This window comes from Convolutriloba macropyga, unplaced genomic scaffold (assembly GCF_964194025.1).
Source record: "Convolutriloba macropyga unplaced genomic scaffold, txConMacr16.3 SCAFFOLD_1569, whole genome shotgun sequence".
NCBI lineage: Eukaryota > Metazoa > Xenacoelomorpha > Acoela > Convolutidae > Convolutriloba > Convolutriloba macropyga.
This window is the reverse complement of record NW_027450791.1, coordinates 28,243-35,000: the sequence shown is the minus strand read 5'-3', so window position 1 is coordinate 35,000 and position 6,758 is coordinate 28,243. Positions and strand designations below refer to the sequence as shown.

The following is a 6,758-nucleotide window of genomic DNA, read 5'->3' as shown; positions in this document are numbered from 1 at the left end:
CAACATTAAATTTGTTCAGCAAGACTTTCACATGTTGATGTTTTGGCTTTCGCCTACTAGAAGCAACATAATACTCGTCTTGTTAGCTCATTCAATGAGAATAGCTTTTCCCGTTGAGAATTTTTGCCTTCAATTGGCGTTGTAGTGAGTTTGGCTACTCAGATCACCAAATACTTGTGACAATTCGAACCAGAAATGTTTTCAATTTTCACATGCTGATGTTTCGGATTCAACCTACTAGAAGCAGCATAATACTTGTATTCAACAATTTCTGTATCAAATCCCAGTTTTCTCTGGTGCATCTTTGCCAAACTATTCCAAACTGCCTGAGTCTGAATACCAATTACAGGTACTAGTAAATGCACGTTACTAAGGACTATATAGTTCTAGGTTACTGTACACAACGACGTTCACATGTTGATGTTTCAGCTGCCGCTTACTAGAAACAACATAATACTTATCGTGCATACCTTTCCATAACTTGTCCTTTTCAGATGCATTAGTTTCCCTTTGTCTTGGCTTCTACAGTCAGACTGGCTACTAGTAACAGCACAGTACTAATCACATATCGTTCTACAGTTTGCAGACAACTTTCACATGTTGATGTTTCAGCTTTCGCCTACTAGAAACAACATAATACTCGCTGTATACATTTGTAGTTCTCTATGTAACTTTCATGTGAAGAAGTTTCGCCAGTCTTTTTGACTGTCTCAAATCTGAGTCATGCTTAGGCTACTAGTTGCTTCATAGTACTTATCGCCTCGAGATCATTGAACAAAACTTGATTTTCACATGTTGCTGTTTCAGCTTCCGCTTACTAGAAACAACATAATACTAGTCTCATTAAGTTCCGTCTCTTTGCAATTTTCTTATGAAGAAAATTCGCCATCACAATGACTCCAGCAGTTCTTGATCAAGGAATGCAATCATTGATCAGAATGCTATTATTTGAATCGGTTCTGCTTTAAGTGTTCCAATTTTATTGGAAGCACCAACAATAGAACATCAATGTGTTCAATCGAGAGTTATATAACCCTGAATCGGACGCAGTCAACAGCCGAAGCCGAGACCGCCTTTTGCGTTAGAGAGGTCGGTAAACAAATCTTGCGATTCATACCGAATTAACACATATAGCTGTGCTCCTCTTCGTAAAGCGAGCCAAGTGATCCCCTGTTGAAGGATGTATTTGGACCAATCTAGTAGCATTTGGTTTCCAACAAGCTCTCCCAAGTTAGCTTACTTATTGGGCTTTTCAACCAATTCGGTTGGCTACAAGCATCATCAAAGTACTAGCCACAGTTTGATCGCAAAATTCTACGACTTTCACATGTTGATGTTTCGGCTTGCGCTTAGCCTACTATAAGCAACATAATACTAGTCATATCATAGAGCGTGATCAGCTTGTGACGTTCTCATGATGAAGTTTCACCAACAGTGTCTCACTTCGAGCTTAAATCCAGCTACTAGTAACTACACAGTACTGACTGCAACGATAACTTTTATCTATACCTTTCACATGCTGCGCTTTCGGCCAGGGCCTACTAACGTCAACATAATACTCGATATAAACTTTTGTTCATGATGCAGCTTCCCCATGCAGAAGTTTCGCCTTCAAATGCTCTCTTGGCCATATGACGTAAGAAAAGGTTACTAGTAACATCACAGTACTAGCCACAGTTTGATTGCAAAATTCTACGACTTTCACATGTTGATGTTTCGGCTTGCGCTTAGCCTACTAGAAGCAACATAATACTAGTCATATCATAGAGCGTGATCAGCTTGTGACGTTCTCATGATGAAGTTTCACCAACAGTGTCTCATTTCGAGCTTAAATCCAGCTACTAGTAACTACACAGTACTGACTGCAACGCTAACTTTTATCTATACCTTTCACATGCTGCGCTTTCGGCCAGGGCCTACTAACGTCAACATAATACTCGATATAAACTTTTGTTCATGATGCAGCTTCCCCATGCAGAAGTTTCGCCTTCAAATGCTCTCTTGGCCATATGACGTAACACAAGGTTACTAGTAACATCACAGTACTAGCCACAATTTGATCGCAAAATTCTACGACTTTCACATGTTGATGTTTCGGCTTGCGCTTAGCCTACTAGAAGCAACATAATACTAGTCATATCATGGAGCGTGATCAGCTTGTGACGTTCTCATGATGAAGTTTCACCAACAGTGTCTCATTTCGAGCTTAAATCCAGCTACTAGTAACTACACAGTACTGACTGCAACGATAACTTTTATCTATACCTTTCACATGCTGCGCTTTCGGCCAGGGCCTACTAATGTCAACATAATACTCGATATAAACTTTTGTTCATGATGCAGCTTCCCCATGCAGAAGTTTCGCCTTCAAATGCTCTCTTGGCCATATGACGTAACACAAGGTTACTAGTAACATCACAGTACTAGCCACAATTTGATCGCAAAATTCTACGACTTTCACATGTTGATGTTTCGGCTTGCGCTTAGCCTACTAGAAGCAACATAATACTAGTCATATCATAGAGCTTGATCAGCTTGTGACATTCTCATGATGAAGTTTCACCAACAGTGTCTCATTTTGAGCTTAAATCCAGCTACTAGTAACTACACAGTACTGACTGCAACAATAACTTTTATCTATACCTTTCACATGCTGCGTTTTCGGCCAAGGCCTACTAACGTCAACATAATACTCGATATAAAATTTTGATCATGATGCAGCTTTCCCATGCAGAAGTTTCGCCTTCAAATGCTCTCTTGGCCATATGACGGAACACCAGGTTACTAGTAACATCACAGTACTAGCCACAGTTTGATTGCAAAATTCTACGACTTTCACATGTTGATGTTTCGGCTTGCGCTTAGCCTACTAGAAGCAACATAATACTAGTCATATCATAGAGCGTGATCAGCTTGTGACGTTCTCATGATGAAGTTTCACCAATAGTGTTTCATTCGAATTGGTTCTGCTTTAAGCTCTCCAATTGTTTTGGATGAACCAGTTTTGCCCTTCGAAGCCACTTTTGTGAGCTTTTGTGGGTCTTTACCAAGAGGATATACCTCAAGGCCTCTTTCAATTCCTTTAAGTTCTTTCAACTCCTTTACAGTTTCTAGGTTCACATAGCTGCAAACCTTATTTCTAGTTTTAAGTCTGGCCAACTTGGGGAGAGTTGGTGCAGACCGTGACCAATTCTAGTAGGATGCCACAACAAGAATGTGATCAACTTAGCTTGTCGATGAACCTGCCCCACATTCAAACAACTCTATCGCCTTTTCCTCGTATAGTTATATGCGAGGGCCTCTCATAGAGAGCGCTGTTAGCAACCTTTTCCACATAGACGATAAAGTTGTGAGTGTTTTGCACATGGCTGTTGTCATCACCACGTGACGAGTCAACTCAGCTTGACTCTCTACACTCCGACAAGCTTTGCACATACGCCTTTAGTTCAGTATGTGTCTTTAATCTGACTCCGGTGCCTCAAGCCGGAAAAATTGTCAGATTATGATCATTATCGGTTAGTCATCCCGATGCAAGATCGTATCGTACTGTCTTTGTCTACCTCCAGATTCCGAAGAACAGGAGGAGACTCTCCCAGACCTACATATCTGGGAGAATGTTCAGAGGGCGAGAAGCTGTGGATTACTCTCCCCTAAGAACTGACTAAACTTTACCCTCGTCCAAGGTAAGTTTATTTTAGCTAGCCTTCTATGTAAAGGATCTGAGGCTAAGCTGTGTTTTTTCGAGCCTTTGGCTCGGAGCAAGTTCAGTGGGCGCCCCGAGTAGCTCAACTCTTTCCCACTGAACAGCGCAACGCTCTGTCACTCGCTGGGATTTTTGCGTGTCGGTTCTAACCACGCGACTTGTGGACCTTTTTAGGCCTTTCTCATTCACAAGTCTATAGCTGGGCTTCTATAACCCAGCTTCTGAGATCTAGATAGCTGCAGTTCTGCTAGGCTGCTTTTGCTAACTAGTCTCCCTTTAAGCAGTCCCTTGCCATGACTGCTGAACTATGTATCCACACAAGTAGTTTTTGAGCTCGATACATAATTCGAGATTGGTTGCCAAGCAATCTCTAGCGACAGAGCGTCATGCGCACTACAGACATGGCCTCTACCAGCAGCCATGCCCGAAGGAATCAATCACTGATCCTTCCGCAGGTTCCCCTACGGAAACCTTGTTACGACTTTTACTTCCTCTAGACAATTAAGCTCGATCCGCTTCATCCCGTTGCCGGAGACCGAAGTCCCAACAGTAGGAATTTGCAATTCTTGCTTAACTATCCAATCAGTAGTAGCGACGGGCGGTGTGTACAAAGGGCAGGGACGTAATCCCTATGAGTTGTTGACTCATAAGTACCAGGAATTCCTGGTTCACGTCTGCAAGTTACAACAGACGATCCCCTTGAAGCGCTGTACTTTTCTCTGATTGCCCAGTCCATTTCGGACCAAGGGCTGAGTACTCAATCTAAAAGTACACAGTGTAGCGCGCGTGCAGTCCAGAACATCTAAGGGCATCACAGACCTGTTATAGCCTCACTTCATCTGCGGTATTTAATTCCGCATAGTTCCTCTAAGAAGTGTTTGAATTCACATATAGTGAATTTCATTATTTAGATGGAGAAGATCTCGTTCGTTATCGGAATTAACCAGACAGATCACTCCACTAACTAAGAACGGCCATGCACCACCGCCCATATAATCATGAAAGATATTCAATCTGTCAATCCTTAAGATGTCTGGACCGGGTGAGTTTTCCCGTGTTGAGTCAAATTAAGCCGCAATAATTGCCGTCAGCAATAATTGCCGTGTCCAATTAAGGTTACTCATAGCTGTATAATACTAGGGAAAATGATTGAGGATTTAATATCAGATTTTCACATGTTGATGTTTCGGCTTTCGCCTACTAGAAACAACATAATACTAGTCTGCTAATAAATCTCGCTCAAATTGCCTTTTCACATACAGAAGTTTCACCTCTTCTTGGTCACTGTACAGATGATGCTGTCTGTTCTTTATTTGGTTCTGCTTATTATAAGGAGGGGCATCACTCCTTCCTCCTTGGTTTGCATGCATTAAGCCTGCTTTGTGAAAAGCGTATCTTTCTAGCTTTTCTTCGCCTTACTCGAGTAGGACGATACAATCCAGACATTAGTCAGTCTTGGTGTAAAGTCACTGAGTATTATTCGGTTCTGCTTTATTCAGCAATATGCTGTATAATTGTTGTAATTTGCGAACATATTTGTTCTCAGTTCCGAACTACTAGCGACGACAGATTACCAGCGGTCATGAGCCATCAAGGTAGTTCTTTGGTGCATCAAGTAGAGAGGTGCCATCAAACAACACTTCCCTAATAATGCTACACACATAGAATTTGCTACAGTGCAGCTTTTTACTTTGCAAAATTTGCGCACAAATTTTGCATAGAATAAATGTTTTATCAAGATTTTTAGATCCCCTCCCTTGAGAGAACGTTACTCCTTTAAGTGAACACCCCGCGGCGTCCTGTTGTTATTGCTTATAACCATTTCGCAAGCCGGAGGCATAATGCACTACGCAAGCCGCTACTTTGGCACAGAGGCACCTAGTTTTACACCCGGGACTTCAGGTGGCCCAGTTTTACACCCAGTACAGCGGTGCCAGTTGGTAACCCGGTGGATCCTCGGAGACCAGACATGATCATAGATCAAACCCGATGTATGCTACTCCTGAACGTATAGTATCTCCACTGTGCAATGAAATTATCGTTCGTTTCGGGCCTTCCTATACGTTCAGCAGACAATCGCTAGGAATTCACCTCGTGACCCGTGGTGACCACACTGGATTTCAAGTTTATTGATTTGGACAGACCTGTCATTTATTTTGCTTTTCAGCTTCAGTTCTGCTCGATCTAGCTTGCCTAAGGCTTGATCTCGCTTTGCTCACCCCTGTAGGAGCCTCTACTAGTACTACTCGGAGTAATGGGGAATCCACCAGACCTAATCGATGAATGCCATCAAACAACAAACATCATACCCGGCTTCATCAGGCATATTTTATTACTTCCGAGAGGTACTTTAGTATCAGATCTTTCTCCATGCCTCTTATGAGGACCCGTCAGACCTTTCGGTTTATCGTTTAGCTTCAGTCCTGCTCGATCTAGCTTTCCCAAGGCTCGATCTAGCTCTATTCGCCCCACTAGAGGGCTCTCTAAGACCCCTCGGTCTTAGTGTTAGCTCCGGTACTGCTCGGTCGTGCTTGCTGAAGGCCCGACCCAGCTTTAGTTAGATTCTCGTACTTTCTCTTGGCCTCTCTAGGAGGACCAGACAGACCTCTCGGTCTATCGTTTAGCTTCAGTCCTGCTCGATCTAGCTTGCCCAAGGCTTGATCAAGCTCTATTCGCCCCGCTAGAGGGCTCTCTAAGACCCCTCGGTCTTAGTGTTATCTTCTGTAATGCCTAACCAAGCTTACTACAGGCCTTGGTCAGGTCTTTATCGGTCACCGATTAGTAACAGACCAATCATAGGGCCTTCCACCCTATCCGGGTTGAGGTCTTTAGTCCAGCCATATTTTGACAAGACACCTCTCCCTAATAATGCCCCACACATAGAATTACTGTCCATGCAGTATTTAACTTGTGTTTTTTTCTAAAATTTGATTTTCACTTTTTGGAGGTTCATTTGCTCCTCTGACACTCTTTCAGCTTCAATCTTACTCGATCTAGCTTTCCCAAGGCTCGATCTAGCTCTATTCGCCCCACTAGAGGGCTCTCTAAGACACTT

At 42.8% G+C, this 6,758-nt stretch overlaps 1 pseudogene; it reads right to left on the bottom strand.

The window, feature by feature from the left end:
• Positions 1 to 1,030: 1,030 nt before the first annotated feature.
• On the bottom strand, positions 1,031 to 1,182 carry LOC142356160 (5.8S ribosomal RNA; annotated as a pseudogene).
• Positions 1,183 to 6,758: the final 5,576 nt, after the last annotated feature.